The sequence below is a fragment of the Dipodomys merriami genome, unplaced genomic scaffold, assembly GCF_024711535.1.
Source record: "Dipodomys merriami isolate MVZ:Mamm:240054 unplaced genomic scaffold, mDipMer1.0.p SCAF_2, whole genome shotgun sequence".
NCBI classification, from domain to species: domain Eukaryota; kingdom Metazoa; phylum Chordata; class Mammalia; order Rodentia; family Heteromyidae; genus Dipodomys; species Dipodomys merriami.
This window is the reverse complement of record NW_027203381.1, coordinates 20811090-20838929: the sequence shown is the minus strand read 5'-3', so window position 1 is coordinate 20838929 and position 27840 is coordinate 20811090. Positions and strand designations below refer to the sequence as shown.

Below are 27840 nucleotides of genomic sequence, written 5' to 3'. Positions count from 1 at the left end.
GTGAATTTCCGGAAATTAAGTAATCACTTAATCACGATCAAAAAAAAAAAAAAAAAAAGAACCTTGGGGAAGGGAGGGAGGGAGGGGATGGTAGGGGGAAAACAATGGAGGGGGTAACAATGTTCAAGAGGAAGTGGAAGTGTACTCATTACCTCACTCATGTAACTGTAACCCTCTGTATAGTATCTCTACAATAAAAAAAATTTAAAAAAAAATGTATTTGTGACTTTAAGTATCACTGTTCCACAATACTGTGAAATTTATGTAATCACCTAATCTCAATTAAAAAAAAAAAAGAGTGGCACAGACTTAGGGAACATTGCGTATCGAAGCATTATCCCTGGAGGCTTACTGTCCCAATGTTCTGCCTTCTGAGAGTGGCAGTACTATAGAAATAGATGTGCTTTTGCCTATATTAAACTGAGAACTCTGACCTAGGCAGAGGTTTGAGTTCTCATAGAGTGGCATTAGATTTGAAGGCTGAAGGCTTCAGCTCTGTGGGAAGCACGTGAGGCTGGAAATTGGGAAGGAATACAGCATGAATGAAGAGATGTTCCCTGTGAAACGCTGTGTCTGATGCTATTTTAAGAGTGGATTGAGGATTGTGTGTGTATGTCCTTGGAGCCTGTTTAGTTGCCAAGGGGACTTTTTCTTGTGGATTGTCACAGGAGCACGTGACAGATGGCTCACCCCAGGCTGGCTGTGACCCTGTGCCCGAACTACTGATGTTGTGGGTTGGATGAGACACCACCCAGAGAGACCAATCTGCGAGCTTTATTTAGTGCCATAATGCACAGACGTCCTTTTGATCTCAGCCTGCTTCCTCTCGCATTGTGTGGAACTGTATTTTTAGGCTTATCTAGCAGTGCCAAGCTCCCACGTGTGCAGTTTTCTTGAAATTCTGCAACAGTGGTTGTAGGCTGACAGCCTGCCTCCACCGTGCTAGGAGGAGATTGCTCTCTCCCTCTCCTCAGGATGCAGATTTTCTGTACCATGAGCTGCAGACACTGAGCGTGGAAGTTGGCTCTGATGCTATCAAGCAATGTGACCTTAAAGATAGCATGTAAACTCTTGGTGCCAGATGGATACCACAGCTTCCATGAGTTCACTGCTCACTCCCTCACTCATTAATCTTAATAGTGGGGTTATAGAGATAAATAAGAATTGTCCCTCAGCCTCAAAGAAGCTGTTTATTATAAATCCACCGACTATCAGACTGGCAGAGACTGTCCTGTCTAAATTTCAGCCTTGTGTACAGGGACACTGAAGCCTCACAAAGTGACATGTCTCACTGTCAGGTTTGATACCCTGAGTTCTAGTTATCCTTACCAGCATCATTCCTCTGCATCACTTGCTTTTGGCTAAACGTTAACAGCTTAATCTCAGTGTGTGTGTATGTGTGTGTGTGTGTGTGTGTGTTAAAGCTAGCCTGAGCTTGATCTGAGTGCTTTAGCATCCCTTATGCTGGATTTACAAGTATGCACCACCACACTTGGTCAGATTTCCAGTCCTCAAACCTAAGAACAAAAAATTTTAAACAAATATAAATATAGCAGGAGGCTTGCTGATAGCTCAGTGGTAGAATGTGTACTTAGCATGTATGAAGCCATAGGTTCAATCCCTAATTGCCGCAAATAAAAACTCTATTTTTAGTCACAAAATGACTGCTGATGTATAATTTCAGTTATTCAAAACGATATAAAAATTCAGCCCAAGATGGTTGCAAAAGCCTATAATCCCAACGCTTACAAGGATGAAGCAGAAAGATGGAAAATTTGAAATCATTCTGGGCTACATAGTTAGAGGCTGTCTCATAAAGAAGAAAAACAAAAAAGCGTACGGTTGAAGCTATGAGGCAGAACACTTACTTAGGCTGCCCAAAGTCTTGTGTTCAATCTCCAGCACTGAAAGAAAAGAAAAACTATATGAGCTTTATAAATCTAAGCATTAAACTAATGAAAATGCCAACTTTCATCAGATGGGTTTATTAATTTTGGTACTAGTCTTGGGCTTGTACTCAGGGCCTGAGCACTGTCCCTGAACTTTTTTGCTCAAGGCTAGTGCTTAACCACTTGACCCACAGCTCCATTTCTAGCTTTGATTAACCACTAGAAGTGGTTAATTGGAAATAAGAGTCTCACATACTTTCCTGCTCCAGTTGGCTTTGAACTGTAATCCTCAGATTTTAGTTTTCTGAGTAGTTAGGATACAAGCATAAGCCACCATATCCCAGAAGGCTAGTTTATTTAAATGAAGCTAAGCTGTGTGTGGTGGTACAAGTCTGTAATCCTAGCACTTGGGATGCTGAGACAGAAGGATCACAAGTTTGAGGCCAGCTTGGGCTACATACTTTTAGACAAGTCTGGCTACTTAGTGAGAATCTGCCTCCAAAATGAAACAAAAAAGAGGAGTCATACAGTATTTGTGTTCAGCTTCTTTTACCCACATTAGATGAAGGCTTGTCTACAATGCTTCATGTAGCAGTTTATTTTTATTGTCTTAGAGTAGTAGATCTTAAGAGAGGGAGCTGGGAGGGGATGTAATACCCCTAGAAGAAATATGACAATGTCTGGAGACCCTTTGGATTGTGAACTAGGGAAATATTGCCAGCATCTCATGGGTAGATGCAGTAGCCAGTCTATAGTTCACACACTAGTCTCCACAAGAAAATCATCAGGTCCAAAATGGCAGCAGTGCTCTATTTTGTTTTATTTATACATTCTCTTATTGAGGGACATTTGTGATGCTTCTATTTGAGGTTTATATGAGTAAAATTTCTATGTATAGCATTTGCATATAATCTACTTCCAACTTTTTTTTATCTGCCTCTGCTGGCTTCAAACCAGGATCCTCATATCTTAGCCTCCTGAGTATCCAAGACTACAGGTGTGAGCCACCTATGCCTGGCTGAACTTTGCTTTTTATTCCAGCACACATAAAGGGATATTACTTAGATATTCCCATCCCAAATAGCTCTGTAACCTGTCCCACCTTGGATCATGTTTGAAAGGCATGGAAATCAACAACATAATTTTAGCCACCAGAGGGCAGTCACATCTTTAAACTTCCAAGGAGAGTTAAGAGGGGACAAACGCAGCCTTTGAAATGCTATCCTTTTTTTGGGGGGGTGGGGGGGAGGGTAGGTAGAGGAGCTGGGTCTGAAGCCAACTTAATGAATCAACAGGGCACTCATTCCAGCAGAGACATAAGCCCAAAACTCAAGCCACTCTTCTGACTCAGGCCTGGAATTGCACCAATTTACCGTGAGGCTGTGGTTCCTCTAGTGGAGGATGATGTAATGAAAATTAATTGGTGCCCTGATGAACTAGATCAGAGGAGTCTCCCAAACCAATCATTCCTGGGAACCTGTGTGTGTGTGTGTGTGTGTGTGTGTGTGTGTGTGTGTGTGTGTGTGTGTGTGTGTGTGTGTGTGTGTGTGTGTGTGTTTGGGGGGTGAGGGGAGGCTAGAGCTTACACAGACCAGTCAAGAACTCACTGAAGAGTGAGTCAGCATTTACTAAACAATAGGAGTGGGGGGGGGGGGGTCCACTTTCATTTTGGGTTTTGTTGTGCTCTCAGCTTTTTTTTGTTGGCTGGTTGGTTTTTGCTTTCCGTTTTTTGTCAGAGCCTATCAATCTAAGGCTTGAGCAGCTTTGATAAAGCCTCAGCAAGGAAGACTCAGGCTCTCCCAGCCCCCAAACCCTATCCATGGATGCAAAGCCTACCTGAGAAGAGGAGAAGAGATATAGAGAGAAAAAATGGTTAATATTTCAAATATCCTATGCCTCCATCAGACTGGGAGAATGCAGGTGTATATGGTAACTCAGTGAGCATCAGTTACTACAGGTTCATGGTGCCTTACTGGAATTTCCAAAGCTCTCAAAACCAAAAGGGTTTCCATAATTTATTTGACAAAACCTGATCTGACCTGAATTCATTCACCTGAGCTGCCATGTGGTCAACTTCAGAAGTCTAAACATGTCATGACTGGTGCTGTCCCAGATGCCACTCTGGGGGGTTATGAGTTTCTGGTATAAACACCTGCTTTCTAGAATCTGAAACAAAGCTAACCCCAGGTACCTGCATCTCTGTGAAATCTGGGTTCTCTGTTTTCTCTCTACTGTTACCTGGCTGTGTGGTAGACAAATCCTAAGCAGTTCTAAGGTTCTCATCTACTGCTGTTCAGGCCCTGTCTGACTCCCTTCCTCTGAGTGTGAGTGGGACCTTGTGAGGGTTCATTTATGTCTCATCTTGGCTGAAATTTAAGTATACCTAGAGAATTGCTAGATTGTTAAGGATACCTAGAGGACTGCTAGATCCTTGTTTCTGTTGGTGGAGGTGGGAGGATTTCCAGAGATTAGCATGCGGAACTGGGAAGATGGCTCAGTGGTAGAGCGCTTGCCTTGCATGCCTGAGGCCCTGGGTTCAATTCCTCAGCACCACATAAGCAAAATGAAAAAAGCCGGAAGTGGCGCTGTGGCTCAAGTGGTAGAGCTCTAGCCTGGAGCTGAAGAGCTGAGGGACAGCGCCCAGGCCCAGAGTTCAGGCTTCACAACCAGACTCCCCCCCCCCCCCCCCAACAAAAAAACAAACAAACAGTGATTAGCATGCAAACTGGTAGACTGTGTAAGAAACTGACTTCCATGCTGGTGGGTTCTACTGATCGTTAGGGGCCAGATAGAATAAAAAAAGCCAGAGGATACTCTTCTGCTTTTGGATTCCAGGGCTTAGAACAGTATCCTCTGAGTACTTAGGTCTTTAGTTTTCCATCATAAGCTTCCCTGATTCTGAAGCTTTCAAACATGGACTGAGTTACTGGTATTTTGGGACTGCGGTAGGAATCCTCAGCCTTCATGATCACATAAGTTCCCCCTTCCCTTCTTAAAAAAAAAAAATCTCTACTTGGAATGTCTCTTAGTGGTAGAGTGCTTGTCTAGCATGCATGAAGTCCTGGGTATCACATAAACAGAAAAAGTCAGAAGTAGCACTGTGGTTCATGTGGTAGAGTGCTATCCTTGAGCAAAAGAAGCTAAGGGATGGTGTCCAGGCCAAGTTCAAGCTCCAGGATGGGCAAAAAAAAAAAAATCTCTCTCATTCTCCTTTTCCTTTTCCCTCTCCATTTCCTCCTTCCCCCTTCTCTTTCGCCTTCTTTTTCTATGCTGGTCCTGGGGCTTGAACTCAGGATTTGGGTGCTATCCCTGCACTTTTATGCTCAGGGCTACCACTTGAACCACAGCTCCACTTTTGGCTTTTTTTCTTTTGGTCACTCATGGGACTTGAACTCAAGTGCTTGAATTTAGCCACAAAGTACTGTCCCTGACCTGTTTGTTTGGTTTTTTTTGTATGTTTGTTTGCTTGTTTTGTTCAAGGCTAGTAGCACTCTACTACTTTGAGCCACAGCTCCGCTTCTGGTTTTCCGGTGGTTAATTGGAGCTAAGAGTTTCTCAGACTTTCCAGCCCAAGCTGGCTTTTAACTGTGACCCTCAGATTTCTGCGTCCTGAGTAGCTACAATTGTGTGAATCACTGGTGCCCAATTCTGTTTTTTTCTTTTCTTTTTGAGGTAGGGTATTGTTTATTGTTGTACATACCAGGTTGGCCTTGAATTCACAAGTTTCCTGCCTCAGCCTCTTCGAATGCTGGGAATACAGGCAGGCATCACCATGCATAGCTAGCTCTATCAATTTTTCTATCTATCTGAATGTTGGTTCTGTTCCTCTGAAAACCCCATTTAATATAGTCTTGTGACTTGCTACCCACCTGGCAAAGATGGAGAGTTTTAAATATATAATTATTATCAAAAGGAATTGGGCTGGGGTAGCTCAGTGTTAAGTGTTACTTAGCATGCATAAGGTACTTGGTTTGACCTCTAAGTCTGCAAGGGGGGAAAAGAGAAGAGAGATAGAAAAAGAAAGAATTACTTTTGGTGGGCACGACTTAATCTGATAAAGCCTTTTATTTTTCTTTTTATTGCCAGTCTTGGGGACTGAACTCAGGGCCTGGGCTTCATTTTGCTTAAGGCTAGCACTCTATCACTCTAGCACCTCTTCTGGCTTTTTCTGTTTATATAATACTGAAGAATCAAACCCAGGGCTTCATGCATGCTAGGCAAGCACTCTACCACATTCCTAGCCCAGATAAAACCTTTTAAAAGTAGAATTGGGTTTCTCTGAGATGAGACTTCTCAGTTGTTGGCTTTCAGAAGTAACTGTGCTATGAAAAGACCTATTGAGGGGCCAACTTGGCAAAGAACCGTGAAAAGTCTTCAACTGTGATAGCACTTAGCTGACCACCAGCAGGAAAATAGGACCCCAGTCCTACAATTGCATGAAGATGAATTCTTCCTATAGCCTGGAAGAGCTTGGGCAATCTTTCCCCACTTTGTCTCCTCTGATGAGACCATCGCCTCAGCTAACACTGTGGTCTCAGCCTGAAAAGACCAGGAACAGAGTTAAGAGTCCAGCTTGGACAGCCCACTCACAAAATCAAGTAAGTGTGTGTTGCTTTTAAACACATATTGCCAGTTGTTATGCAATGCAGACAAATTTAACCTCTCTGAGTCCCAGCTGCTCATCTGGAAATTAGGGAGATAGTAAGACTAGGTCATGCCTAAGTACTTTTCAGGCTCTGTCTGTCAGGGCTTCTATGTATAGATCAGATGCTGAATGATTTAGTGTTGGAAGATAGAACAGCCCTCTCCTGAGTGAGCAGATGGGGGCTATGGGTGCCAAGGATGTGTGTTGTTGAGGTGGTTGGTGCATAGGCAGAGAAAAATGTGACAGCTGAAGATTCACCCTGAGTCCCCCATGACCCTTCTGCCATTCTGGATGCTGCCCGCAGCTGGCACTGGTCCTGGCTACAGAGAGGATCAGTTTTCAGGAGCAGGAAAAACAAATGTTTTCTTTCCCCTACTTGTAAGGCAGGCTCTACTCTCCTAGGCATCAGCTATAATCAGTTAAATTTAGGAGAAAGAGTCCCTTCCAACAATCTGTGTGGAGGCATCTGAAACTCTTGGGCTTGTTCTATAGAATTGACCTGGAACCTCACAGGTGACAGAGTTAGGGCAAGCATCAGGATTCCTGCTGGTTCTTGGCAAACCCTTGGCAAGATTGTGCTTCTATGTTCTCCCACCTAGCCAGTTTTCCCAGACTCTTTACTTCCCACATCCTCTCCTGTCTGACTAAGGGGTCTCAGACCACTGATTCACTGAGGAGATAGCATTGACCCTCTCTGCCTTCCCTCCCTGGGACACTCCCTCATACACAGCTGACACTCTCATCTGTCTGGCTAAAGGGATTGGCTCTTATTAAATTCCTTGGGGGATGATCTCATTAAGCCTTGTTATGGGTCACTTCTATTTCAGGGAGAATAAATTTCTTACAATCTATGGGGCAGCTAGTTAATGGAAACCTGAGGAGGGTTGGGGGAAGGAAGGCCTAGAGGTGGTAGGGAAAGCCTGAAAGTGTCTTACCAAACAGGTTCCTGGGTGCTGATTGGAAGAAGGAGGCTGGGGGTACATGTGAGGGAAAATGATAAGGAGAAGACCCAGACCCTGGAGGGGGAAAGGAGACTAAAGCTAGTGTCAACGGCAGCCTGATGCACTGAGATAGCCTCCTAGCTACCTACCTCCCAGGCCTCTTTGCTCACCCCTGCCAGACACACGAGTCCAGACCAGTGGTAAGGTTCTTGGCCAGGATGTGGTCACAGCAATGGAAAAGAAGGAGATATGAGAGAACTTGGAAACAAATTTGATCCAGGGATGAAGGAGAGGAAGGAGCCCAAGATGACCTTTAAAGATCCCTGGAGAATGGGGATAGGTGCCAGAGTACAAGCCTGGTAGAGACTTTGGATCAATGCCAAGTTCACTTCTCTATTGTTTCAAGAATCCCTCTTCAGTCATGTATGGAAAAACAAAACAAAACATTTCTTGTCTCTAGTCTTCCTGCTCTTCAACCACTTACTCATTCCTGCATGCGTTCAGCATAAAGGAATGTAGACCTGCTTTGGTTCACACTCTCAGCTGAACACTAGAGAGGTAAATACAAACAAATAGGCCTCTTAAACTTCCTGAACACCTGCAGTCCATTTAGAACACTTAGCTTCTTCAGAATCTCTTTAATTTTAACACCCTTTTTTTCTAAGTTCTGTTAATCTTCAGAATGTCTGCTTCAGAGAAAAAAATTCAAAGAGCAGGAAAGTTGCAGGTTAGAGACCACAAAATCAAATGAACTTGTGATTTTTGTTGGCACTGGGAATCAAGTGACCAGTGTCACTTGTGTGGTCTTTCCCTGGTCTTTTATAACCCTCTAAGCCTAGATTTCAATATCTATAAAAGGAGTGCGATCAGGCACTAGTGGCTCATGCCTATAATCCTAACTACTCAGGAAGGTGAAATCTGAGGATCAAGGTTTGAAGCCAGAGGTTCAAAGCCAGGCTGGGCAAAAAAGCATGTGAGACTCTTTTTTTTTTTTTTTTTTTTCGTTTTGTCAGTAGTGGGGCTTGAACTCTGGGCCTGGGCGCTGTCCCTCAGCTCTTCAGCTCAAGGAGAGCGCTCTACCACTTGAGCTACAGCACCACTTGCATGTGAGACTCTTATCTCCAATTAATCACCAAAAAGTCTGAAGTAGAACTGTGTCTCAATTGGTAGAGCAACTGGGTGAAAAGGCTAAGGGACAGTGCACAGGCCCTGAGTTCAAGTTCCAGTATGGACACAAAACAAAACAAAGCAAAAAACCAAACCAGGAGAGCCGGGCGCTGGTGGCTCACGCCTGTAATCCTAGCTACTCAGGAGGCTGAGATCTGAAGATCGCGGTTCAAAGCCAGCCCGGGCAGGAGAGACTGTGAGACTCCTATCTCCAATAAACCACCAGAAAACCGGAAGTGGCGCTGTAGCTCAAGTGGTAGAGTGCTCGCCTTGAGCTGAAGAGCTGAGGGACAGCGCTCAGGCCCAGAGTTCAAGCCCCACGACCGACAAAAAAAAAAAACAACAAACCAAACCAGGAGCATGTAGGCTTTAATACAGTACTGAAGATGAACCCAGAACCTTGCACCAAGCACTCATTTGGGCCATCCCCTATTCCTTTTTTTTTTTTTTTTGCCATTCATGGGGCTTGAACTCTGGGTCTGGGTACTGTCCCTCAGCTCTTCAGCTCAAGGCAAGCACTCTACTACTTGAGTCACAGTGCCACTTCTACTTTTCTGAGTGGTTTAATGGAGATCAGAGTCTCACAGACTTTCCTGCCCAGGCTGGCTTTGAATTGTGATCCTCAGACTTCAGCCTCCTGAGTAGCTAGGATAACAGGCGTGAGCCACTGGAGCCTGACCCCTATTCCTTTTTGTGTTTTATTTTTTTGAAAGAGAAAAAGAGAGAGAGAGAGAGAGAGAGAGAGAGAGAGAGAGAGAGAGAGAGAGAGAGAGAGAGAGAGAGAGCGAGAGAGAGCGCTAAGTCAGCTTTACATCTTATGTCTTCTCTCTTTGAGGCTCGATCCTCTCAGCTCTGTCTCTCAAGTAGCTTGGACCACAAGTGTGCACCACCACACCTGACTTGACTTAGGTGGTTTCTGAAAACTCTTTCACATTTTATTTCTATGTTCTTATTTTATGGATATGACAGTGCTGGAGTGAAGCTTAGTGGTAAAGTGCATGCCTCGAATGTGCCAGGGTCTGGGTTAACAAATTAGATTTCTACATAAATGTGAGGCAGTCTTCTGATTCAGGAAACAATAACTATGTGAACTCCCACACAGTTCACAAGGTGGCTTGTGACTTCCACTCCTGACTCCTTGCCTTTCTGTGTGGAGAGGGCTCCAGGTGAGCCACATTCCTGGTCTCTCTGGCTTGTTTCTCTCTCTCTTTTTTTTTTTTTTTGTCGGTCATGGGTGCTGTCCCTCAGCTCTTCAGCTCAAGGCTAGAACTCTACCACTTGAGCCACTATGCCACTTCTGGCTTTTTCTGCTTATGTGGTGCTCAGGAATTGAACCCAGGGCCTCATGCAAGCACTCTCCCACTGAGCCACCTTCCCAGACCCTCTGGCTTGTTTCTCTTAGGAAGAAAAACTCAGTTGGAGCACTGCAAGGAAGGAACTTAACACACTCAGTTAGCTCTTGCTGTATACCTTCCCTTTAGAGCTCACATGCCTACAGAGAAGGTTATATTCTGGTCTGCTCACCAGGCAGAAAACCTGCATTTGCGGGGAAGGGCTGACATTGTCCAGCATTCTCTACAACTGCATGTGTGTCCATCTGTACTTGCTATCACATAATAGGTAGTCCAGGGGAACACGTATTTGTACTGTGTCCTCCAATAGAATTTTATTTGCCATAAAGTTTGTGTGTGTGTGTTTGTGTGTGTGTGTGTGTGTGTGTGTGTGTGTGTGTGTGTGTGTGTGTGTGTGTGTGTGCTGGTATTAGGGTTTGAATTCAGGGCCTGGATGATGTTCCTGAGCTGTATTTGCTCAAGGCTAGCACTCTACCACTTGAGCCTCAGGTCCAATTTTAGCTTTTTGGTGCTTAATTAGAGATAAGAGTTTCATGAGTTTCCTGCCCAGGCTAGCTTTGAACCATTATCCACAAATCTCAGCCTCCTGTGTAGGTAGGATTACAAGCATGAGCCACCAGCACTCAGCTATAAAGTTCTCATTTAAATGTTTGCCTCTTTCCTATGTCTTATTTCCCAATTGGTTCCAAACTTGAGGAAAGAAAGGGTTATTTATAATGCATACCCTGTTTCAAAAAGAAGAAAAGAAATATAACCCCTTATGGTTTGTGTTCCCAATGAGCCTTCCTTGGGGATTTTGTTCAATTTTTTTGTTTGTTTTTCTAAACTCCTCTCTCATTATTGTCTTCAACCACTCTCAAATGTGTGTCTTCCTCAAAGTACACTCATTCATTACATTGGTACATCTATCTAGTGTGTGTGTGTGTGTGTGTGTGTGTGTGTGTGTGTGTGTTTTGATAATGGGGGAGGGGTTGTACTCAGGGTCTTGAGCTCTTGATTGGCTTTTCTATCAAGGCTGGTACTCTACCATTTGAGCCACAGCTCTATTTCTGGCTTTTTGCTGGTTAGTTGGAGGTAAGAGTTTCTCAGATTTATTTTCCTGGGCTGGCTTTGAATCTCAGTCCTCAGAGCTCTGCCTCTTGAGTAGTTAGCATTACAGACATGGGCCATCAGTGCCTGGCTCGCTCTCCTCTGTGATACAAAATTCTCTTCATTCTTGGAGTCATGGCTCAGAGCTTTCCTCCTAGATGAGTCTTCCCCAAAGAGGCCTAATATGAAATGGCAGCTTCGTTGTCTTGGTTGCTGTGGTTCTGGATGCATATTTCCATGCTGCTGTCATACAGGGCTAATGTTAGATGACCTCATGTCTCTCTTCCCCACTGGGGCAGCATAGGTTCAGCACTATATTGGAAAGGCTTCTTCTGCTCATGTCCAAGTACCTACTTAATGTCATTGTTTGCTTTAAAAGGTGTACCTTTCATGAGCGAGTACAGGATACATTATGACCTGTTCATTTGTATGTTTCTCATAGTATTCTGCCCTACCCCTTCCTTTTCCAGTAGACTGTCAAGCCCTTCAGTTTGTGTCATGGTGGGGTAGATTTGAGATGATGGACTCTTAAAGCATCTATGGAAAACCTGGGGAAAATAGAGAAGGATTCCATGGGAAGCTTTTCAGTATTTGTTGAAAAGGCCTAGGACATTCCATATTTGAATTTTTTTTGGCCTAGCTGGAATTGAACCTGGATCTTGTGCATGCTAGGCATGTGTTCTACCATTGAACTGTATCTCCAACAAATCACCCAAACAAACAAAACAAACAAAAAACCCAAAGCAAACGTAGAGCTGTAGTTCAAGTGGTAGACAGTTAAACTTGAGCAAAAAAGCTCAGGGACAGCACTCAGGCCCCCAAGTTTAAGCCCCAGTACTGGCACCACACATGAAAAAGTATTCGTTTCTATAATTCATTGTTTTTAAGATAGGAAGTCTAGAAACCTTCAGATTGAGTCCTAGACAAGGAAATTTAGATATTTGTTAGAAGTGGAGGTAGATAAGTAGGGTTGTAGTTCTGGGGTTTTAAATGATAAGAAATAGCAGTTGCTGGGTGAAGGAAGGTACTGTGTGTGTATAGTGGGGAAAGGATATTTGTGGCCAGCCTAGGCTTCATAGTAAGACCCTGTCTTATTATGCCAGAGCAGCTGCACTTTTGCTGAATGTGTGTGCATGTGTATGCATGTGTGTGTGTGTGTGTGTGTGTGTGTGTGTTGGTAGTAAGCTTTTTCATGCAAGACTAACTCTCTACCACTTGATCCACAGCTCTACTTCTGGCTTTTTGCTGGTTAATTGGAGATAAGAGTCTCACAGAGGGTGGGAATGTGGCTTAGTGGTAGAGTGCTTGCCTAGTATGCATGAAGCCCTGGGTTTGATTTCTAAGTACTACACAAATAGCAAAAGTTGGAAGGGAGACAGTGGTTCAAGTATTAGAGTCCATCTTTGAGCAGAAGCAGCTCAGGGACAGTGCCCACCCAGGCCCTGAGTTCAAGCCCCAGGATTGGCAAAAAAAGAAGAGTCTCACAGACTTTCTTTCATTCCTTTTTTTTTTTTTAAAGAAGTCTGTGAGACTCTTTTTTTTTTTTTTGGGTCCCGTCGTGGGGCCTGAACTCTGGGCCTGGGTGCTGTCCCTCAGCTCTTCAGCTCAAGGCTAGCTCTACCACTGAGCCACCTTCCCTGTCCCCTCACAGACTTCCTTGCTAGAGCTGGCTTCCAACTGTTATCCTTAGATCTTACTTAGCCTTCTAAGTAGCTAAGATTACAGGCCGGAGCCACCAGAGCTAGCTGAATTCTTATTGCTCAAAAGGGAAGCTGGTAAAAAGATGGTATGACTTTGGGCCCTGAGGCAAACTTAGAGAATCATCTCTAAAGTCCCCTGCTGAGGGGAGCTGGGAAGGTGGCTCAGTGGTAGAGTGCTTGCCTTGCATGCTTGAGGCCCTGGGTTCAATTCCTCAGCACCACATAAACAGAAAAAGCCAGAAGTGGTGCTGTGGCTCTTGAGCTGAAGAGCTGAGGGACAGTGCCCAGGCCCAGAGTTCAGGTCCATGGCTGCAAAAAAAAAAAAAAAAGTCCCCTGCTAAGGGTAACCGGGAAAGGAAGAAATTCAAAGGCTGTGAGGCCTTTTGAAGCTGCCTGGTGGGTGTCCTGTGGCTCAGGGCTGGCCTTTCTGGCAGTGGCCCCACCTATCCATCCTGCTGCTTCTGTAAATCTCTGCTTTGTCTTTTTACTGGGGATCCCATCCTGTCCCCCCAGGCCTGGTGTCTTTATACAACTCCTCAAGAGAGGGGTTACAGGAGACACTCTGCTTTTTAATTTTGGGTTATTGTTGTTGCTGTCAGTCTTTTGAAGTGCTTTGATGAATGCTTGTATTGTTCTCATGCTCCAGCTTTTTCAAATGATCAGCACATTATAAAACACAATAATGAGTCTAATTCCCCCACCCCTAATATACATATACAATGGCATTGCTAAATCCCCCAGATACTTATTGAGTGAAAAGAGTTTGGGATTTGGAGACTTCAGAGCTGGTTTGGTCCCAGCACTACCATTTAGTGCTGGTGACCTTGGGTAAGTCATCCATTTATCCAGTATTTCTTTGGAATCTTCTTGCCTTAGTCATATAATCTCTGCAAAATAGTAACAATACACACTCTAATTACCTTTCAGGCCACTTTTAGAGAAGCTAATAAAATTAGACTTACAGAAGAGTTCAAATTCAAATTCAGCTTTATTCAAATTTAATTGTTGATATTAGAAGGGAAAAAATGCACTGGGTAGTGAGGCTCTGAGTTTAATCCTCAGTAATGCTAACTAAATAAATATTTAAAAATAGAGGATTGAAAATATTACTTGCTGGCAAAGCCTAGGCCAACCAGGGATATATAGCAAGAATCTGTATCTTGCCCATGTACTTGTAACCCCTCTGTACAGTATTTTCACAAAAAAACCCCTTCAAACCCCCTTCAAAACAACAACAAAAAAATCAACAACAACAAATCACAGGCCTTTGATAATTGAATTTTTTTCTCCAGTCCCTCTCCTTTCTCTGGAATCGGGGTAGGGTCTGGGCTTGTGTTAGTAGATGAGGTACAGTGTTGAAAATTCCAATCCTCTAATCATGTATTTGGTTTCTTTGGTGACAGGTTCCCCCATCCTGTATCTCTCTAGGGACCATCCAAGGGTCAAGCCATTAGGATCAATGCAAGTAAATCTAAGGTCTCAGAGTCAGCTTGCTAATGATTAACCCTGCCCTGTGTCCCCACCTGGTTACAAAAATCTGTTACTATTTCCTGATACTGTTTTTCCTGTGTGGCATACAAATTCCTGCCCCAGTCACAACAGTCTCGCTACACTCCTTCTTGGAATGTGACTCTCCCCTCAATTTCTGTAGTCCATACAACACCTTCATAACACCTCTTCTCAGAACTGACCCTACCTCCAAATTCCCATAGTCTATGTAATGTGACCCGTGTAATTGCCCCCTAAAATTTTGTTTAAATTCAGCTTATAACTGCCCATGGCAAAGCAGCCTGGCAGGTCTGTCCCCCAACAAAGCCTTGAGATCATATTGGTTGCTCTTGCTCACTCCTCATTTCTTACAGTAAGGTGGATAACAAGACTACTACAACCAGAAATTCCCAGGGTATATGTGTGTGCAAGAACTAGGAAGTCCTCATAGATATTCAAATACTGTAATTTTTGGAGTTGGAGATGGGACAGTGGAAAGGAGGGTATTATCTAGGGCCATGTCTTTCATTCCCAAGTTCTTCGTCTTGGTGACCATCCATATGGTAGCTCCCTAGGGTTGGAAGTCTTTCCTCTTTCCATGCTTTCCTTTCCCTATCCTTCTTCCACAGTCTTGGGTTTCAGCCTTTTCTCCCAGAACTTCTATGGGTGGTCAATTTGAGTCCTTCACTCCCTCGTAACAAGTTGACAGTGGACCAGGGGAGGATCTAGTTTTCTGCTGGTCTTGACCATGACACTCAGTAAAAGTCTAGGTATCAACCTCATGTATATCTTTCCCCTTAGTGCTTAAAAAGTTAAATCCTGTGAGCTGGGAGTTACAGATAGGTCAGTGGTATGGTTATTCTTAACATATATTAAACCCTAGGTTTACTTGCTTGGACCAAAATAGCAAATAAGTAAATAAATAGATAAATAAACCAAATAAAGCCTAGGTTATGTTTTTCCTTCCAACCTCCTTTTTTCCTGGCTTTTCTGGTGTTCAGTCAGGAGGCATCCTGACCCAAGTTGTTCTCCAAATATCCTAGACACTCAGCCCCTTCCCCAAGGTCAGCTGCTGAATACACTTGTCCCTCAGTCAGGAGCATTTATTGAGTGTATTCTATCTGCCAGACCTTGTAGTAGACACTAAGGGGCTAGGGAGGGTGACCTGTGTCTGGAGGGCGCAGGTTCTTTTTCTCCAGTTTAAACATATTGAGGCAGGTTCTAGACTTCCCCCATCTGTTCTGTCTCCAGGGTTCCACCCCTTCTAGTCTTTCACACACTTGGAACCTGGCAAGACTTCCTTGTTTTGACATCCTTTCAGGTCTGAATCTCAGCGCTGATTTCTCCATTTAGGACATGGATACTGAGTGTACTTGAGGAAGGCCAAGCAGGATATCAGGCTCTCCACCCTCCATGGCTCTACTCTTTGGTATGTCAGATAGATGATATCAAACATGCACATGGGGGTATATATTATGAAGGAAACAAACAGATGCTCTAGTGTAAAGTGGTGGTGCTGGTTAGATGAAATTTCTCCTGCCCTCAGAGGAAATTGGAGTTTTTGGACCCCAGCCCCCAAATCCTGGGATTCTACATAATAAGTCTGGCAGTTCACAAACCCTATGTGCCAAATAAAGAGACATGGTGATGGGTAGAGAAAAGCTATTTATTATGTGATACAGACTAGATAGCATTTCAGGCTATTCTATCCTTGGTATAAAGACATAACTCTATAGATAAAGAACTGGGGAAAAGGAGAGAATGGTATGCATTAACAGTTCCAGGCATAGGTATGTTCAGAGTTTCAGTAGTCATTGTATCAGTCCTTGTTTTGGGAGTGTTGCTGGACTCTGTCACTGGCTTTATCATTTGAGGAGAGGAATGTGGTCAGTATAAACAAGGTACTGATGCCTGGCAGGTGATCCAGTCCTTACTGGATCCCAAGATGGTTGTAAAGAGACTGCATTGGAGAATGGCCAGGGCAAAGGAGGCAGATACAAAATGGAGAATTCATAGCTTAATCTTGCTTTTAATTTGTGGGTCCAAGTAAGGAGTCAGTGCTATTCAGCAAAAACAATTTAAGCACCTATTACTGGCCTACAAGGCTCAACATCTTATTGTACAAGGTGATTCCTTTCATTAACAAAAGAGAGGGAAATATATACTTGCTGGTAAATTAAAAACTGCTTCCCCCCCCCCCCCGCCCCATCAGTTGTGGGTCTTGAACTCAGAGCCTAGATGCTGTTCCTAAGCTTTTTTGCTCAAGGCTGGCACTCTATTACTTTAAGCCTCAGGGCCACTTCCTGTTTTCTGGTGGTTAATTTGGCAGTGAGAGTCTCATTGACTTTCCTGCTCCTGCTGGCTTTGAACCAAGATCTTCAGATCTCAGCCTCCTGAGTAGCTAGGATGACAGGCATGAGCCACTGGGCCAGGCTCACTTTTTTTTTAAGTTAACAATTGTTCTATATTTCACCTGATTGGAAAGAAGGACTTGGTTCCAGAGCACTTTACCTTTACAGAAGAGCCAAGCCAGAGCCATTCAGCCTAGGGGACATGTCCCTCCCAGCCACCCTTGCCTGCTTTCTTGCTTCACTTTGATGGCATCCTCTGTACTGGTCCATTCTGGTTCTGGTTCCATGAAAACTTGTTGCTTTGGAAAAACAATTATGTTCAGATGGAAATTCACTGTATTGTAGTATTGTGAATCTATGTGCCTTAGGACTCCCAAGTTGTGACTTGGGACACTGCCACTGGAAGGCTAACCCCATTTTAAAGTATCTCTCTAAACCAAGAATTGTGTGTGTGTGTGTGTGTGTGTGTGTGTGTGTGTGTGTGTGTGTGTGAGCTTGATATTCTTTGCTCATTTTACCTGTGGAAGGTAATGTGAGGCTATCCTTATTGGACAGGTAAGAATATTAGGTCTCAGGGACATTACAGTCCTATTCTAGAATTTGGCAGAACTAGGTCCAAATTCTATTAGACTCCAGAGCATCAGGTCTATCATTGTTTTATAAAAACAATTATTATGATTCTTTTGCTTATGTGGTTCTGAGGAATGGAAACCAGGGCCTTAGGCATGCTAGGCAAGCACTCTACCATTAAGCCACATCGCCAACCTTCTGATGCTTCTTAATCAGGGCCTTCCATAAAGAGGATGCATCTTTTTTTTTCTTATTAAAAATTAATTTAATTTTATTGTAAAAGGTGATACATAGAGGGGTTACAGTTACAAAAGTAATTAGTAATTTCTTGTTGAACAGTGTTACCTCTTTCCTCCTTTTCACCCACTTTCCCTCCCCCCAAAGTGTAAGATTTATTTTTTTTTTAATTTTTACTATGCAGAGGATGCATCTTGTTTTCATTAAAGGATGCTGCAAGGCAGAGCAAGTAAAGTTAATTCTAGAAGCAGTGACTTGGCTGAACAATGTTTGTGGCTACCAAAGTGCAGAGAGTTAGCATTTCTCCAAATTTCACTGTCTTATGCCTTTGTAAACTGGGATTTGTAAGCCATCAAACTTATAGGGTTATTATGAGTATTAAGTGAATGAATGAATACATTTAAAGAGTATGGTGCTTGTCTGGTAATAGTAACCATTTAACAAAAGTTAGCTATTATCCTTTTGTCTAACCATTTATCCTGAGACAGAAAATCCCTGTGTCTATAGGCAGTTAGCAAGAATGAATGAACTGTATGGGGTATACAACTAAAGGAAATGAAATCAGTATGTTGAAGAAATATCTGTACTTGTTTGCTTATTACAGTACTATTCACAGAAGCCAAAAGATGGACTCAAATTAGGTGTCTATTGACATGAGTGAAGTAAGTAAATGTGATATATGTATTAGAATCATATTGAGCTCTAAAAAAGAATGAACTTTATCATTTGCATATTTGAATGGAAAGGCATGGTATGAAGTGAAATAAGTCAGGCACAGAAGGACAAATACTTAATTTTCACTTATATGCTGAAGGATTAAAAAGTTGATCTCAGAGTAGGAGGGTTGTAAAAGATGCGAGAGAGGAAGAGATGGAGAGAGAGGGTGGCTATCAGATACAAAGACATAGCTGGATAAGAGGGAAAACTTCCAATGTTGGATAGTGCAATAGGATAACTATTGTTGACAATAATGATTAAAAAGTAGCTAGTAGAGAGGCTGTGACTATTTCAACACAAATAATACACATACAAGGTGATGGATACTGTCAATTACCTCAGTCTGATCATTACATACAGTACATGTTTTGAAATGGCACCCAGTACCTAGCGAATAGCACCATTATTTTATGGCAATAAAATATAAAAAATATAATAATAAAGTTGGGTGAACTAGAGGAGTTTGAGGGAGTTGGGTCTAAAGGGGTGACTTATGTGAGGGTGAGTGTGGCCTCCGTACTGTACAGACATACAGAATCTCCTCTAAGGAAGGTTCTAGAACAGTTCTTTAAAAGGTGGAGAACGCTAACGTTTTCTTCTCAATCCTTTCTTCTCTCCTGAAACCCTGCGCTCCCTTTAGGGAGCTAGATCTTGAGTTGCGAGGTTGTCCTCAGCATCTTCTCGGGAAGCCTTCTTCCTGCCGGGTAGCCTGCGGCTGCATCACCTTTCTCCACGTGCAGAGTCCAGCAAGTGTTCCTCTTGGTCCTCACCTTAAGGATGGGCCGACAAAACCCGGGATCCGCGGGCTGCAGAGTGGAACTTGGGGTTTGGGGAGCCCACAGGACCGAGCGGGGTCGGCTTGCCGGCCGTCCCACCGTCTCACCAGCAGGTGGCGCGCTGCTCGCCAGGCCCGCGGGTTCCTGGGCCGAAACTTGAACGGGATCTTGGTTCCACAGCGCCAGAGCGCAGCCGGGCCCTCCAGAGCCGAGCAGCCGTTTTCTTCCGAGGAAACGTGCGGAGAGGAGGCAGCGGACTCCCCGCAGGAGTGATCGAAGGATCCAGACATCGAGAGCTTCCCTCGGGAAGGCTTCAGGAGCAGGTGAGTGCTGGGCAGCACAAGGGAAGAAGGGCAAGACCCTCCATTTCTTAAAGCGTTGTCCTTGTCTTGCGTTGAATGCTGTTGTTTTTTTTTTCCCCTTTTGGGAAAGACGTTTCTGGAAGGGAGTTTTCTGAACCAAAACAGGGCGCGCGGGAAAGAAGTCCTAGAAGCCGGTGTCCTTGCTCTCGCGCTCTGCAGCGGGAGGAGCGCGGAGCCGGGCCCGCCAGGTGGCGCTGTCTGGCTTTCTCCCGGGCCTGGGGCTCCAGTCCCTGGAGGTCTCCCGCCGCAGCGGCCACTCTAGCCATGCGGGCGCGGACTCGGTGGTTCCGGGCGGAAGTGAGGCGCAGAGCGGAACGGCCTCTGGTGACATTTTCTTGGGGCGGCGCGGACGGCTGAAGGGAACTGGTGGTGGAGTCGGTGGACGCTGCGGAGGCGGCGGGATTGGCTTTGACCTCAGCGGGAGGCTCGGACCGTGCCGCTCGGCCGCGGGCGGGCGCTGGCGCTGAGGCGGCGGCGGCGGCGGCCCTCGCTTCCCGAGTCCCCGCGGGCCGGGACAGTGCCTGTCGGGGTCGGTGCGTGCCCCGACGGGGCGCGCGGGGCGGCCGCGCGGGACGGAGCGGTCGGGGCGCTCAGGTGAGGCGGGAAGGGGCGCTGGGCCGCGGCCTGGCCGCTGGTCGAGCCGCGGGGCCCGGGCTGCGTTCCGAGGAGGGCTCGGGCGAGGCGCTCGGGGTCTGGGCCGTGGGGGGAGCGAGCCCTGCGGTCCGCGTCCGGCCGGGGGTAGCCGGAGGTTCGTTCCCAGCGTCGGCGGGAGGCGCAGCCGGCGAGGGGGAGGGGGGCCGGGGCCGTCCCGACCGGCCGCCGGTGACCCTCGTGTCCTCCAGCCCGGCCGAGCTGTCCTCTCCCTCCCCGCGGGCCGGCTGGAGGGGCCGCAGCCCCCCAGGCCTGCGGGGCGGCGGCTTCGCGGCCCCCTGGAGTTGTCTTCTTACAACTCGAGGGTTCCCGGCCCGCGGCGGGGCGGGTGGGGAGGGGGGCAGCTCCGCCGGCTCGGCCGCCCGAGGCCGGCGCCGACACCTGCTCCCGCCGCGCACGGTCGGGCGGCCTCCCCGGCGCCGCGGCCCGGGAGACGCGGGGAGAAGGCTTTTCAAGCGGGCTCGGCGCTGCTGCCTGCAGAGTCTGGGCGCTTCCGAGCCCGTCCGTCCCGAGATTGCCCGGGGTCCGTGGGAGCCAAGTGTTAGCCTGCAAACCTGACCTCTCCCGGGGAGTTCGTTAACTTTCCTTAAAAGCTGGCAAAGACGTAAAAACTGATGATCAGGTGAAAAGCGGCGATTGCCTTTCTTGATTTCCCAGCGTCTCTCTCCGTCTCTCTCCGGCTGGCTGCGTCTGTCAGTCTATCCGTCTCTCGTCGTGCTATTTATGCGGCAGCCCCTATCTAGTCGGTATATTTTCCATTCTCAAAACACCACTCCCCTTCCTCTTGACTGTAAAGGCTATTTAGCCCAGATTGGTCTGGAATTCACCACCCTCCGGTCTCAGCCTCCCCGAGCGTTGGAATTTACAGTCGTTCTCACTATTAAAATTTGCCCGATTCCCAGCACAAACTAGCGGCTCCTAGGTTGAAGGAAAGACCGTCTCCCTCCCAGTTAGTTTATGCTGAGGTGTGCTTTTCGTATTTTGCCTGAGCTTTTGCTTTCTGAATCTTTCTACCCAATTGCATGAAAATCCCACTGATGATGCTCTATCAAGGTCGGACCTCTTAATTAGAAATGCATCTGGCAGTTTTGCTAAGGCTATTAGTGTGTAGATTCATTGGACACATGCTAACAGTTTGAATCGCTCCATTCTTCTCTTGGGATATTTTAAGGATGGAGGCTATTAACTTTCTAATGTAGTTTTGCTGATCCTGGCAATCTGGATTTCTCCAGGAATTAGAGCATTGCTTTCTGGTTTAACAAGCATTTTTAGAGGCCTACAACGGATAGTTACTACCTGATGTCCAGAGAAACTATAGCAGTAACTTTTTTCCATAGCAAGTATTAATATTTTGCTCAAGTAATATTCCCAATATAATGTTTAGCAGAGTGCTGTGTGCACAGTAGGCACTCAGTAAATACGCAAATTATGAATTAAATTTGAGTTCTGGTAGCCAAGATGTAATTGACTGTAGTGAATGTGTCCTGCTTTACAAGAACTTGAAATCCAATCACTGATGGCTTACACCTGTAATCCTGGCTACTAAAGAGGCTGGGATCCAGAGAATCGTGGTTCAGGGCCAACTTGGGCAGAAAGTCTGAGACTCAATCTCAAAAATAACAAGCAAAAAGCCAGCCTTGCATTAATCATGAATACTGTAGAACAAACAGTATGAAACTATGTGTGAGTGTTTTTCCCTCTTAACTTTTTAAGGTTTGGAAATGGCTATGTATTACAAGTCCAAACCTTGACTTGGTAGCTTTAGTCAATTATCTTAAACTTTCTTTAGATCAGGAAAATTAAAGTAATGCATAATGTATATTTACTTCTTGAGAACACCTGTAATAAAAATAAATATATTTTAGTATGTGTTCCAATGAAGCATATTGATTATTATTATTAATCTATTTTTTTGTCGGTCGTGGGGCTTGAACTCTGGGCCTGGGCATTGTCCCTGAGCCCTTTTGTTCAAGACCAGTGCTCTACCAGTTTGAGCCACAACTTACTTCTGGTTTTTGAGTGGTTAGTTGGAGATAAGAGTCTAAGGGGACTTTTCTGCCTGGGCTAGCTTCCAACTGTGATCCTCAGATCTCAGCCTCTTGAGTAACTAGGATTACAGATGTGTGCCACCACTGCCTTTCTGATTTCAGTATATTAAGAAAGAATTTAGGACCTAAAATTTTCTTGGTTACCTGTAATTATATTAGTCTGCTGTGTGCCAGAATTGCTGTAATTTGCAAGAGCTGTAGTTGAGAGTAAGACCAATAAGGTCTTGGTGCTCAAATAACTGCAGCTTTTTTTTTTTTTTTGGGCTGGTCTTGGGGCTTTTGAACTCAAGGCCTAGGTACTGTCCCTGAGACTTTTTGTGCTCAAGGGTAGTGCTTTACTGCTTGAGCCACAGCACTAGCCACAGCACTACTTCTGACTTTTTCTAAGTAGTTTATTGGAGATAAGAGTCTCATGGACTTTTCTGCCCAGGCTGGCTTAGAATTGTGATCCTTAGATATCAGCCTCCTGAGTAGCTATGATTACAGGTGTGAGCCACTGGTGATTGGCTAACTTTAGCTTTTTAATTTGCAGTTTGAGATGGTTTCCAGTTAAGTGTCCTGGACTAAGAAACAGGCTAACTGAAAAAATATTGAATATTAAGCTCTTGAATGATCTGGTTGGGCCAATGTGCCTTGAGTTTTCAGAGATTGGTAGAGTAGATGGGAGGTAGGGCCCATTGTGAAGATAATCTTAGTTTGCTAATGGGTTATGGATTTTCTTTTAGGGGGAAAAATTCTGTTGGAATAAACTCACCTCCTACTTCAGTCATCTAAGTGCTGGGATGTGCCACCATATCCAGCTTCCCAAATCTTTTTTTTTTTTTTTTTAATGGTCGGGTTGTGGGGCCTGAACTCTGGGCCTGGGCGCTGTCCCTCAGCTCTTCAGCTCAAGGCTAGTGCTCTACCACTTGAGCCACAGCGCCACTTCCGGCTTTTTTCTTTTTGCTTATGTGGTGCTGAGTAATCAAACCCAGGGCCTCATGCATGCAAGGCAAGTGCTCTACCGCTGAGCCACCTTCCCAGCCCAGGTCTGTGGAATGTTGAGGTTTAATTTCTAGTTAGGTCAAGGAAGCAGTGTTTAAGGTTGAAAGCTTTCTTCTGTAATAAAGGATTCAGTAGGAGGTGAGAGGAGAGGAAGAGAGCAGGATCTGTAAGTAGATTCATGAAGCAGCAAAGAGATTGTAGTTTGGATTAATTTCTTTTTTTTTTTTTTTTGTCAGCCTTGGGCCTGAACTCTGGGCCTGGGCGCTGTCCATCAGCTCTTCAGCTCAAGGCTAGTGCTCTACCACTTGAGCCACAGCACCACTTCCGGCTTTTTTCTTTTTTCTTCTGTGGTGCTGAGGAATTGAACCCAGGGCCTCATGCATGCAAGGCAAGCGCTCTACCACTGAGCCACCTTTCCAGCCCCCCCAAATCTTTTTTAGCCTTGATCAATTGTATCTGCTGTCCTTATTCTTTCAGAACCTTTATTATTGAACCTAAGGGAAAGAAGCACTGCTTCTTGTGTGGGCAGCTTTTCTCAGAAGAGTGGGAATGATGTTCAGTCATTTTCACACTCAGCCTACAAAGCCTTGTGGTAAAAAGGAAGGAGCAAGGTAAAACTAAAAGGTTTGTTGATTGTCCTTCTTTTTTTTTTTTCTTTTTTGTCGGTTTTGGGGCTTGAACTCTGGGCTTGTCCCTGTGCTCTTCAGCTCAAGGCCAGTGCACTTGAGCCACAGTGCCACTTCCGGTTTTCTAGTGGTTTTTTGGAGATAAGAATCTCACGGACTTTCCTTCCCAGGCTGGCTTTGAACCGCGATCCTCAGATCTCAGCTTCCTGAGTAGCTAGGATTACAGGCGTGAGCCACCTGTGCCTGGCTTGTCCTTATTTTCTTTTATGTCCTTAACATGCCCTGAGTGGAAACATGTATGTATTATACAGATTTATTGGAATATATTAGTAGCAGAGAGAATACTGTCATTTAAAAATACTTTAAAATACCCAAGTGACTCAGTAAAATAAGTGACTCAGATGTAATTGGTTGTCTTATTCAGGATTTGTGGCTTTAACTTACATGTTTTAAGTTTTGTTTCTATCCTCTTTTGTGTCTTTATTCAAAATAAGGACCCTCCTCTTTGTACTTAATAGTAGGAAGACTGTATAAGTCCCTAAGTTATTAACTTGGTTTTATTTAATATTGAATCTAGCTGGATTTCTTTTGGATTTCCTAGTTAAGTGACAATTAATCAAAAATAGAAATCTTATCAGCAGACCCTATTTTGTTTGCACATGGGGTGTATTTATACCTGGTTAAATTAAAAATCCACTTACTGAGTGCTCAAGGGCCCCGAGGGGTTGGATATATGGATAAACTAATGTTTCTCCCCAAAGAAAGTCTACTGAACCAGATGATGTCTAAGTTTTCTTCCTCTAGAATGTAAAGAAGAGAAATATTCCTATAGGAAAAAAGTAAATGTACTGAATTAAACAACAATAACAAAAAATATAATTGCTTTGTGGAGCCACTTATCCTTTTAATTTAAATCAGGTATTTGGAAGACAAGCATTTTTCTTTTTTCTTTTTTCTTTTTTTTCGTCTGTCATGGGGCTTGAACCCTGGGCTGTGCGCTGTCCCTCAGCTCTTAAGCTCAAGGCAAGTGCTCTACCACTTGAGCCACAGAGCCACTTCTGGTTTACTGAGTGGTTTATTGGAGATAAGATTCTCATGGAGGGGCTGGGAAGGTGGCTCAGTGGTAGAGCGCTTGCCTTACATGCATGAGGCCCTGGGTTCGATTCCTCAGCACCATATAAGCAAAAAAGAAAAAAGCCGGAAGTGGCGCTGTGGCTCAAGTGGTAGAGCTAGACTGAGTTGAAGAGCTGAGGGACAGCACTCAGGCCCAGAGTTCAGGCCCCATGACCGGACCAAAAAAAAAAAAAAAAGAGTCTCACAGACTTTCCTGCCTGGGCTGGGTTTGAACTGTGGTCCTCAGATCTCAGCTTCCTGAGTAGTTAGGATTACAGGCGTGAGCCATCAGTGCCCGGTAGCATTTTTCTTAAGTTGGTTTCTAAGCTTAGTAGGACATGACTGGAGATGTAACATTGTTTTTTGTATGCCAGTTCATTTACAAAATGCTTATTCATTCACTTGAAACTCAAGTGAAACCCTGGGTGTTGTTAAGTCAGTTCTGATTGTTGTTGAGAGAGCAACAAAATCTGTTAAGAGTTACTTAGAAGTTATTTCAAAGAATGTGTGTAAACTAGAATTTTATCGTAAGTACAGTTAACATTAGAGAAACAAGATACTAATCAATAAGTTACTATTTTTTCTTGTTGTCTGATTAAATAACTTTCTTAATGTCTGGAGTCAGCATTTTGTTGCTTTTTAGAGAAAGGTATTGTTGGGGATAGGGAAATTGGGTGTGGACTCTAAAACAGGACTGTTTTCCTTTCTGTTTGAAGAACAAAAACATCATGTGGTTAAGATTTTAAGCAGTATCCTGCCTACCTTAAAAATTACTATCTTAAAAATTACTCTTGATTTACAATAATGGTGCTTTTGAATGAGTACTTATAAGGGTCTCTTATTAGCCACAGTGGGGAGTGTTTGTGTGTGTGTGTGTTTGTGTGTGTGTGTGTGTGGTAACTTTGTTGGCTTTCTACTTGATACTAGTTTATTCACAGCCTTGGTAAGGGACCAAATACCCTGTCAGAAGTCATAGTATCTGCAGTATGAAGTGATTTGAGTAGCTATTATCACTTGGCCTATTTATAGTGCTTGTATCAGTGAGAAAAGATTGGCTGGCAAGCAAAGCTACTCTGTTCTGGTTGCAGTCTTAAGTTTATATTTCAGTTTATGGTAGGACAGATTGAGCATATTATAGATGAATTGGTTTAGTTTTGTTAATTTTACAGTTCTTTTTTGTACTCTAATCCGTTAATATTTGTATCTCAGCCAACTTCACCCTTGAAAGAAAGAACACCAAACAGGTATTAATCGTACTAAAGGAAATTAATAATAATTCCTAATATCATATGGTAGTGTTGGGGCTTTCATTATAAGTGGGTTTCTGTAGTTATTCAGGTCATGTCAAACATGGGCTATATCTCACAGTTATTTTTTGTCTTATGTTTTATGTAGAAAGGTAAAAACAAATTACTCTGAGAAATCATATTGATTTTATGTAATGGAGTTTTGTTTGCTTGCTTTTTCTTGCAAGTCCTGAGGCTTGAACTCAGGGCCTGAGTGTTGTCCCTGAGCTGCTATGTTCAAGGTTAGCACTCTACCACTTGAACCACACCTCTACTTCTAGTTTTTTTTTGTAATTCATTATAGATAGTGTCACAGATTTTCTGGCCTGGGCTGGCTTCGAATTGTGAGCCTTACATCTCAGTCTTCTGAGTAGCTAAGGTTACAGACATGAACCATCACCTGGCTGGGGATGTATGTTTTTGTTTTTGTCAGTCATGGGGCTTGAACTTTGGGCCTAGGCGCTGTCCCTGAGCTCTTCAGCTCAAGGCAAGCACTCTACCATTTGAGCCATAACGCTACTTCTGGTTTTCTGGTGGTTAATTGGAGATAAAGAGTCTCACAGATTTTCCTGCCCAGGCTGGGTTTGAATGGTGGTCCTGAGATCTCAAGCCTCCTGAGTAGCTAGGTTGACAGGCGAGAGCCACTGTCACTTGGCTCTGGGAATGTATTTTTATAGTAAGTACTGTTAATAAGTAAACAGGTTATTTCATTAGTCTTTGTGATATCCCTCACCCCTCTATTGGGGTTTGAACCCAAGACCTTGCATTTTTTTGCGAGGTAGCCAAACCTCCAGATCTTTTGCTTTGGTTATTTGCAGGTATGGGAGATTGAACTCAAGCCCTTAAGCTTACTTAGCCCTCTTGCCACATCTCCAAATTTTTTTTTTTTATTTTGTTTTTTCCTGGTTATTTTAGAGGTAGAAACTCACACAACTGATCTTTGCAAGAGAAGATTTACCCTGGTTCTTTTCTTTCTTTTTTTTTTTTTTTGGTCTGGTTGTGGGGCCTGAACTCTGGGCCTAAGCGCTGTCCCTCAGCTCTTCAGCTCAAGGCTAGCACTCTACCACTTGAGCCACAGTGCCACTTCCGGCTTTTTTCTTTTTGCTTATGTGGTGCTGAGGAATCGAACCCAGGGCCTCAGGCATGCAAGGCAAGCGCACTACCACTGAGCCAACTTCCCAGCCCACCCTGGTTCTTTTCTTTGTGTGTGTGTATGCCTTTCCTGGGGCTTGAACTCGGGGCCTTGGTCCTGTCCCAGAGCTTTTGTGCTCAAGGTTAGTGCTCTACCACTTGATCCATAGTTCTGCTTCTGACTTTTTGGTGGTTATTTGGAAATAAAATTCTCACAGACGTGGGCTGGGAAGGTGGCTCAGTGGTAGAGCGCTTGCCTTGCATGCATGAGGCCCTGGGTTTGATTCCTCAGCACCACATAAGCAAAAAAGAAAAAAACTGGAAGTGGCGCTGTGGCTCAAGTGGTAGAGCACTAGCCTTGAGCTGAAGAGCTGAGGGACAGCGCCTAGGCCCAGAGTTCAGGCCCACTCAGGCCCACGACTGGACCCTCCCCCCCCCCCCCAAAAAAAAATTCTCACATACTTTCCTGCCTAGGCTGGATTCAAACTGTTATCCTCGTATCTCGGCTTCCTTAGTAGCTAGTATTATGGGCATGAACCACCAGTGCTTGGCTGTATTTGAAATATTAAAATTGCTTATCCGGGCTGGGAAGGTGGCTCAGTGGTAGAATGCTTGCCTTGCATGCATGAGGCCTTGGGTTCGATTCCTCAGCACCACATAAGCAAAAAGAGAAAAGCTGGAAGTGGCGCTGTGGCTCAAGTGGTAGAGCGCTAGCCT

The 27840-nt window shown here is 44.5% G+C and overlaps 1 protein-coding gene across 5 annotated transcripts in view; it reads left to right on the top strand.

Moving 5' to 3' along the window:
• Positions 1–19045: 19045 nt before the first annotated feature.
• Positions 19046–27840, top strand: part of Ark2n (arkadia (RNF111) N-terminal like PKA signaling regulator 2N) — an 87451-nt gene continuing 78656 nt past the window's right edge. The window contains exon 1 of one of the 5 annotated variants that reach the window (XM_070029225.1): positions 19046–19245. The gene's annotated coding sequence lies outside the window, so the exon portion shown is untranslated. Of the gene's footprint in view, positions 19246–19577; positions 19879–20371; positions 20558–27840 lie in introns of those variants that run through there. The other 4 variants (XM_070029226.1, XM_070029223.1, XM_070029227.1 and 1 more) reach the window with 4 other exon arrangements.